Source organism: Myxocyprinus asiaticus, chromosome 17 (assembly GCF_019703515.2).
Source record: "Myxocyprinus asiaticus isolate MX2 ecotype Aquarium Trade chromosome 17, UBuf_Myxa_2, whole genome shotgun sequence".
In the NCBI taxonomy this organism is placed as follows: Eukaryota; Metazoa; Chordata; class Actinopteri; order Cypriniformes; family Catostomidae; genus Myxocyprinus; species Myxocyprinus asiaticus.
The window spans coordinates 20,702,178-20,710,711 of record NC_059360.1 but is presented as its reverse complement, the minus strand read 5'-3'; the positions used below and the strand labels follow the sequence as shown (position 1 = coordinate 20,710,711).

Below are 8,534 nucleotides of genomic sequence, written 5' to 3'. Positions count from 1 at the left end.
ACTGTGGTGTCTGCAGTTCATATTGCTGCCCCGTCTGATGTGGCCTCTAACAGTCTATGAGGTCCCCATTACCAAAGTCAAGAAGCTGGAGAGGACAGTCAGTTCATACATCAAGAAGTGGCTTGGTCTCCCGCGTTGCCTCAGCAATATCGGCTTGTATGGGAACGGTGCTCTGGAATTGCCTGTTTCTAGCCTCACTGAAGAGTACAAATGCACCAAAGTGAGGCTCGACATGACCCTGACCGAGTCTCAAGATGCTATGATACAAGCGGCAGCTCTCAGACTGGCAACTGGGAGGAAGTGGACCCCGTCTGAGGCCGTACAGCAAGCAAAATCTGCTCTCAGGCATAGAGACATCATAGGACAGGTGCAGCAAGGAAGAGGGGGTTTTGGACTCGGGGCAAGAAGACCCATATGACACAAGGTGACAGCCACCCAGAGAAGAAAGCTGGTAGTAGCCGAGGTCTGGCAGCAGGAGGAGGCAGAGAGTTGCATAAAGGCAAATTCACAGTCCAAACAGGGCCAGTGGATTAACTGGAAGGATCTTTGGGAGATGGAAGGAAGTAGACTTAGTTTCATCATTCGAGCCACCTACGATGTCCTTCCCACACCCAAGAATCTAAACCAGTGGGTTGGAGAAGATCCATCATGTCCTCTCTGTCAAACCCCAGCAACGCTAAGGCACATACTCGTCTGCTGTAAAACCAGTCTTTCCCAAGGCCGTTACACCTGGAGGCACAACCAGGTCCTGAGACAACTGGTGATTACCCTGGAGGGAAGGAGAACTACTACCAATGCCCTCTCTCCCCCAATACCTGGATTCTCAAAAAGCACCACCTTCATAAGAGCAGGACAACTTCCATTGAAGCCAACTGCAAGAAGGGAATCGACCCTGCTGGATGCTGCCCGGGACTGGAAAATGCAGGTTGATCTAGACCAGAAGCTCATCTTTCCGCCTGAGATAATTACAACTAATCTCAGGCCGGACCTGATCTTGTGGTCAACCTCGCAAAAGTCCCTGTTCATCGTGTAACTAACTGTGCCATGGGAGGCTGCAGTTGGTGAAGCATATGAACGTAAAAGGCTGAAGTACTCAGACCTAGCAGCCAAGGCAGTACAATGGGCTGGTGAACCCAGTTGTTCCCCGAAGAGGTTGGTTGCAGAGGTTTTGTAGCAACATCAACAACTAGGCTGCTGAAGGGGTTGGGAGTCAGAGGGCAGGCTTTCCGACAAGCCGTCAGGTCGCTGTCAGAGGCTGCTGAGCGAAGCAGCAACTGGCTATGGCTAAAACGAAAGGATCCCGACTGGGCTGCAAAATGACCAAGAGGGGTAAAAGCGGAGGGGGGCGCACCTGAAACGCCATGTGTTGCTGTTGAGCCCTTTGGAGGTGATGTGGGCTTATCAACGAAACACAAAGGAAGGAAGGTGCCCACCTGATGACCCCAATGAAGTTAGTACCCCCCACCCAAGAGTTCAAGAAAGTGTTGATTATTCTAAGGGATTGTACTATCAAGTCCTATAAGCTCAACTAAGCTCAACTTTTATAAAACGCAGACGGTGCCAGAGAAGAACATCAGAATTAAATTGCACTTGACCCAGCCCATTAGCGCTTTGCATGTGCAATTTCGCCAAAACCACTTGCGCCTAGACTTGCGCATACTTGCACGAACATACCAAAACTTCCTGGCCATCGACTTGCATGTATGATATATGGCATAGTGTTGTGCTTAGCGCTAGCGCTCTTAAAATAGGGCTTATACATGTGAATACAAACACACACACACACACACACACACAAATTTTCATCAACATATATTTCAGGGTGATTAAACAAAAAAAAAAAAAAAAGAGTAGGTCCATAAGCAACCTAGACAGCATTTTAAGCCATCATAGGCACGCTCCCAATGCGAAGGGTATTCCAAAAGGCTTGTTGCCTTCTAAGATTTGGACAAATTCAAAGGCAGCATCACATTTATCCTTAGTGGAGAAGGCAAACCCATTCAATACTCAAATGTATCTATAATCTAATTAAATCTAATAAAAATTAAATTGACTATTTTACTCAGTATGTTGCGCTATGTACTTTTAAGGTTATTAGAGTATTGCATTGTTAGCTTTGGAACATGTTAACGTCAAAATCAGTTGGGAGTCTTGTCTCACAGTCATGGTTCTCATGAGCCTAAAAACAGATCAAAGGTCATTTTTCCATCAACATGATGATTGGTGCATGGTGAATAATCATAACAACTCCACTGCAGTTGTTTTACAGTTGTTAAGATGCAATTTCACAGGATTTTAGCCAGTGAAAATAAAGAGCTTCTGACAAATCTCATTATCCATCTCATCTGGAAGAGATATGCCAGCTGCAGACCACACGCTCAGAGAGAGAGAGAGATAGATAGAGAGAGAGAGAGGGTCACTTTTTCTGTTTTGACTACTGGTGCATTTATAAGTATCATAAAGAACTCTCTCTCTCTCTCTCTCTCTACTTCTTGTTTCACTCACTCCACCATCATTCATCTCCAGCAATGCACTGTTTGCATTGTAATGCAGTGCATGTGTGTTAGAGAGAGAGAGAGAGAGAGAGAGAGAGAGAGAGAGAGAGTGGTGGTGCGGTGGCTGTGCAGTGATTTATAACCCCTGCAGTGTGCTCGTAAATCACACCTGAGTCTGTGCGCTTCTTAAACGCCCCACGTCCTGACAGCGTTTACCTTTTATAAATGATCGGGCTTTACCTCCCATTGAGATCCAGGCGCAGTTACTCTCCCTCTCACTGCCTGCTCTTCTCTCATCTGCCCCATTCTTTTACTGCCACTTTCTCTTATTGTCCATCTCCCTTTTTATTCATCACCTCCCTTCCCACTTGTTTTTCCTCTCTCTGGTCTGACTATGTTGCATTTTGACCATTCCTAACTGTCTCCTACCTCTGTTCTTAAATGAATATTCTAAAGTCTGTGGCATGCTGTCAATTACCACTTACTCTAATAATAATCATTTTATTTATATTGCACTTTTAGCGATTAAGCACAAAGTGCTTCACAAAACATAAAATCAAAAACACACACACAGTAAAACACAACATATTCACATCACACTGTAATAAAAGCAACACACACAGTAAAACACAGCACATTCACATAGTAAAAAAGCCAGTCTATACAAATGAGTTTTTAAATGAGACTTAAAAACAGACACAGATTCAGCAGATCTAAAATCCCCAGGCAGACTGCTCCTGTCAAGGTGGCAGAGAATCAGAACCCAAACGCTGAGTGAAATAACCAAAAAGGATTTATTAAACCAAAATGGAAAAAACAAACATAAACAACCTGTAGGGGAAAAATAATCCAGGCAGGCACCCTCTGAAACTGGGCTGGGGCAGACATACTGGACACAGGACCAACCGGACTGAGTAGGGATGAGAACTACAGACGAGACCAACATGAACATGAAACAAGATGAACTGGCACTGGATAGCACACATGAGGAGACTAAAATAGTGAGAAGTCAAAAGGTTAACAAACAGGGCAGGTGTGACTAATGAACTAATAATAGGCAAACAAGGAGGCGGAGTATGACGCAAGACTGGGAGACATGTGGCAATACAGAAACAAAACAAAGCCACATACTCTCACAAGACACAAACACCTGAATGGCATGGGCGCACATCACCAAGACAATAAGGCAATATACGCTCATGCCAACTGATAGACAAGATGAGAGAATGCGTAGCAACGCCAAACAAAGCAATGCCATGCATTCCCACACTAGACAAAGCCTGAGCGTACATCGCGAGGCAAACGCCACGCGATGCACGCAACAGGCGACAAAACGAGACAAGGACACCTGTGCGAGAGTTCGGCCACATAGAAACCCGACACCTCAGACCAAAGTGACCAAACCTCAGCACAACACGTAGACAGCTCGCAACCCAGGTGCACAGCGCAACGCGAGGCGCACCCATGTTTGCGAGAGACAGACATAAACTATTGATGCGAGTGCATGCCGCCAAGATGAAATAAGCACAATGCACTCACGTCAATAACAGACAGAACATGGAGCATGAGTGTCCGGATCCCAACACAGACCAAAACTGAACCAGACAGGGAAGTCAGGATCCAGACACCATGCTCTGGACCATGCTCCGTGCTCTGGACATGAAACACAAAAACCGAAGCCGTGCGCTCACACAAAGACAGACAATGAAACACAAGACAGACATAGGACGATGATGTCACGGTCCTGTCACACAAAAACCCAGACTGACAGAGTGACAGGACCGTGACAGATCCATAAGCGTGGGGCCTTCACTACAAATGCTCTATCACCTTATGTCTGGCATTTGGTTCTTGGAACAGCCAACAGTTTGTGACAAGACCTTAGAGGTCTAACTGTTTCATGCAGTCTTAAAAGTTATGCTAAATATTCTGGCGCCCACCCATGTAATGCCTTATATGTAATTAATAAAATCTTAAAATCAACCCTACAATTCATTGGTAGCCAATGCAAAGAAGCTAAAACTGGAGTAATATTATTAAAAGACCTTGTTAATGTCAAAAGTCTAGCTGCAGTATTTTGCACTGATTGTAGCCATGCTAAAGTGTGTTGATTTAACACTGAAAAAAGGGCATTACAATAATCAAGGTGAGACAAAATAAAAGCATGTGTATGCTTCTCTGTATCCTTGAAACTCGAGACATGTCTAACCTTTGAAATGTTCCTTAACTGATAAAAACAAGACTGAACTAACTTCCGGACGTGATATTCAAAATGTAAAGTAGTATCAAAGTAGACTCCCAATTGTTTTGCCACCTACTGATTATTTGGGACCACCTGTCTAAGTGCTGACTCAATCTGCCTTTTTATTTAATTTTAATTTTTTATTTTATTTTTACTAATTTCCACTCATACCTCAATTTTAAAAAACAAACAGGAAATATTTTTAAAGTAATGCACTAGCAATGGAAGCCAAAAAAGTAAGCGGGCCAAAGTTTAAAGGCAGAAATGATGATTTTATCATTGTTTGAGCGTGTGAATGAAACAAATCAAATTTATGATTTTTATTACTATGTTGTTTTGAAGATTTGTTTTTTTTACATCTTGACTTCTGCCATAGCTCTCCTTTGCACATTCATTAATGCATGATATAAGCTCATTCACAATGGCAAAAAAGAAAAAGCACAGTGCAAGTTCTCTCATGGAAGACCTTTTCTGCATCTGCTTCTTCTTACATGTCATTGTCATGACAATTAGCGTGTGTCTTGTTTTCTGTCCATTTTGCACAAGAATCAACTTGCATGATAAAGTTTTTCCTGTGAAAAAGTATTAGTATTATTTTTAGTAGTAGTATATATTAGTAGATATATTATATTTGAGGTATAGTATATATGCCACTTCAGAGTCCCTTCCCCCACCCAGACTGGTCTCAATGTGAATTCGGTGACAGTAGGTCGAAAGTTCTGCTGCTGAAATTGGTGTGTGCTCACCAAAATTTGAACCACTGCCCCCAGTGGCCAAAGCTAGAAGTGTTTTGAGGTGACATGTCCACAGGGTGGTGCCAAAAGCGAGTTGTATTTTTAGTTGTAAATTACATAGTCAACAGGATTGCATATTTTACTAACCCTACCCCCAAACCACAACCCCAACTCTAAACCTAACCAAGGGCGTAGTCAGGAAATTATTTTTGGGTAGGCCTAAAAAAAAATGGATGGGCCAAGTTTTTGCCCCAATTTATTATTTTAATTTTTTTACTAAATTTTCCTTAACAACACAGCAGCAGCGCATTCAAACAGTTCTTTCACACTTTCAGAAATCAGAATTTTTATGATATTTTTTTAACTATTTTATAAATATACAATATATTTAAGTCAAAGAATAATCTCTAATATTCTGGGTGGGCCTGGGTCTAATTTGGCCCACCCTTGGCTACGCCATTGGACCCAACTGTCAATGAAGTAAAAATGTAATTTGAAAGTGAAAATGCAACCTCCAAATCGTGCTCACCATTGTTTATGTGAATTAAATTACTTCCTGGTTACCACTGGACCAGAACCCGTGTCTCGGAGACTCGGATCACAGTAGTGCCACAGGGAAGCAAAAACCCATTTGAATGGATGCATAAATGTCAGTTGGGGAACGGCGCTTTTAAGTAATTTAGTAGAATGGGGTCGATTTCAGGGTACATGAACATTCGAAAGCATCATGCTGATTTCCCAAGTGATCACGTTGCCCCACCACATGAGCACAAAAAAGACATGCCGCCTATATTTGTTACTTGAGCTGTAAAGCTGTCTACATTGTCCTTTTGAGGTGGGACTACAGTACTAAATGGAGGAACATCTGGTTAATCTTCACTGACGCAATGTGGGTGAAGTTTGCAGAACTCGGCTCATGTAAACAGTGCTTTATACATACAGATTCCATGTTCCTCACATAGATACCAAGTCATATTTTCAAAACAGTGTGAAAGTCACATATTTTTTCATATTTATTTACTGCCTAGCTTATGCTAGCCTGAGAGATATGTCAAAATTATTGTCTGTGACATCGACAGCATGCCACAAATGCATTACATAGACATTAGATTAAAAGATAACCCTGAAAATGTCTTTTGACACTTGTCTTCATGTGTTTATAATTACATTTGCATGAGATCGGGTTGCTCTTCTTGTCCTCTTCTGCTTTAACTGTCATGACTAAAAGCTTCAGCCCTGCTAATTCAGCCACATTGCAAAATTGACAGGGAAATTAGCCTGTCAGTTCTCCTTTTCTGTCTCTTCATATTTCCAACTGCTTCTTTTAAATGCAAAAATACGTAATGTGAGTGTATGTGTCTGTTTGTATGCACACATGAGAGTGAGTCTGGATTTTTCTGTTTGGGTATGTGTGTGTTCATGGCACACCTGTATGCTGCATATTGTGCCAGTGTGGGGTAAAAGAGCAGAGGCACAGCTGCAGGGCTGTTCTGCCAGATAAAGGTGAGGTCCTGCGCACAGCCATGGTGGATATAATGCTGCTGACTCCATATAATAGCCTTGAATAGAGCCAGCGAGACTAGACCTCCCTCACTCTTAAAACACACACATCATACAGCAAATAATCACACTGCCTCTCACACAAAAAAGGTAGTTTCTTTTACCAATGTTAGACAAAAACACTTAGCTTACACCCAAACACACCTGTACGTGAACACTCACAAACACAAACACACATATTGAGGTACAAAGTTTCATACACACCTGTATGGAGCTTACATACAATTAAAAAAATCATATTCTAACTGTTTTTGTTTTGTTTTCCAGTAAATTCTGCCAGTGCAACCATACAAAATACACTTATGTTCAAGATTTTCTATAAACAAGCCTTGACATCTCACATCGTTTTGCTTATCAGGTGAGTTTATCTGGTTTATAGGACGTTTTGAATAATTTTGCATTGTAATTCAGTTCCAAACACTAAATGGATATATAACAAATGGAATAATTAAAATGACATCCCGCTTAATCTCACATGGATACAGCTTTCTTTATGTCGACAGAGGCATTGAATTAAGTGTGTTCTGGTCTCGTACAGTATCTTTCTGCAGGATTCATCAGAACGGAGCGGGATCAGATCTTTAGAAGTGCTATCAACTGTAATGTATGCCTTCTGCACTGACAGCCAGGTTTGACACTGTGTGAAATAGTAACATGCAGTAACTCAGCCCATCTCAAACACTAGCGGTCATTATGAATCATGTAATGCTGTGTGTGGGTGTCTGTTTTAAAACCTCAAAATTACAGCCATATTTTTGTCTCAATTTTATTACTCTTTCTCTCTCTTTCTGACAACAGTTGTATTTGATGTAGTATGGGAATAACGATACAGAACAAATTTACTGATTTTATTTAATAAACAGCTACGTTAACATATTTCACTTCAATTAACGCAGTCATTACATGCCTCATTGCATAGCCAGCTATATTCATTAAATCTAAAGCAATAAAAACTTGTAGCCATTTTGTGAAGCAAGCCAGTATCGTAAAATTCAATATAATTTTTGCATGATATAAACTAAGTACTGTTTAAAAAATAATAACACAGCAGAGGACATTCTCATCCAAAAATATTTTTACACAAATCATATCTCAAATAATGGAAAACGCTTCATATGACTGGCCATGATGTATAAATACTATCTATGTGTCAGCTGCTCATTTAGTCAGCTATCCATCTGTTAGATCGTTACACACTTGATCTTTACTCAAAAGCATAATTTCTTGTTCATTTCCAACTTTTCGTGGCATGATATGAAACGGAAGATGGGACATGAGAGATGAAACAGAAAGACAGTCAAACATTTCTTGCACTTTCTCTTTTCCACATTTTTAACGTGACAGTTGCTCTTTGTGTTTGTGTTGGCTCAGATACAGTGTAACTGAGAAATGCAGTAGATATACAAAATTGTCCGCAAGCCAGCCTGATGGGTAGTTTAGAGAGCGTTTAGAGAGAAATAGTAGGAGAGAATGCTCTCTTTGGTGGCCCAACTACAGGTCCCA

The 8,534-nt window shown here is 41.4% G+C and overlaps 1 long non-coding RNA gene across 1 annotated transcript; it reads left to right on the top strand.

The window, feature by feature from the left end:
• Positions 1–1,303: 1,303 nt before the first annotated feature.
• On the top strand, positions 1,304–7,699 carry LOC127455522 (uncharacterized). Its single transcript, XR_007899685.1, has 3 exons — positions 1,304–1,450; positions 7,299–7,389; positions 7,570–7,699. It is a non-coding gene; the product is annotated as an uncharacterized LOC127455522 (long non-coding RNA).
• The last annotated feature ends 835 nt before the right edge of the window (positions 7,700–8,534 follow it).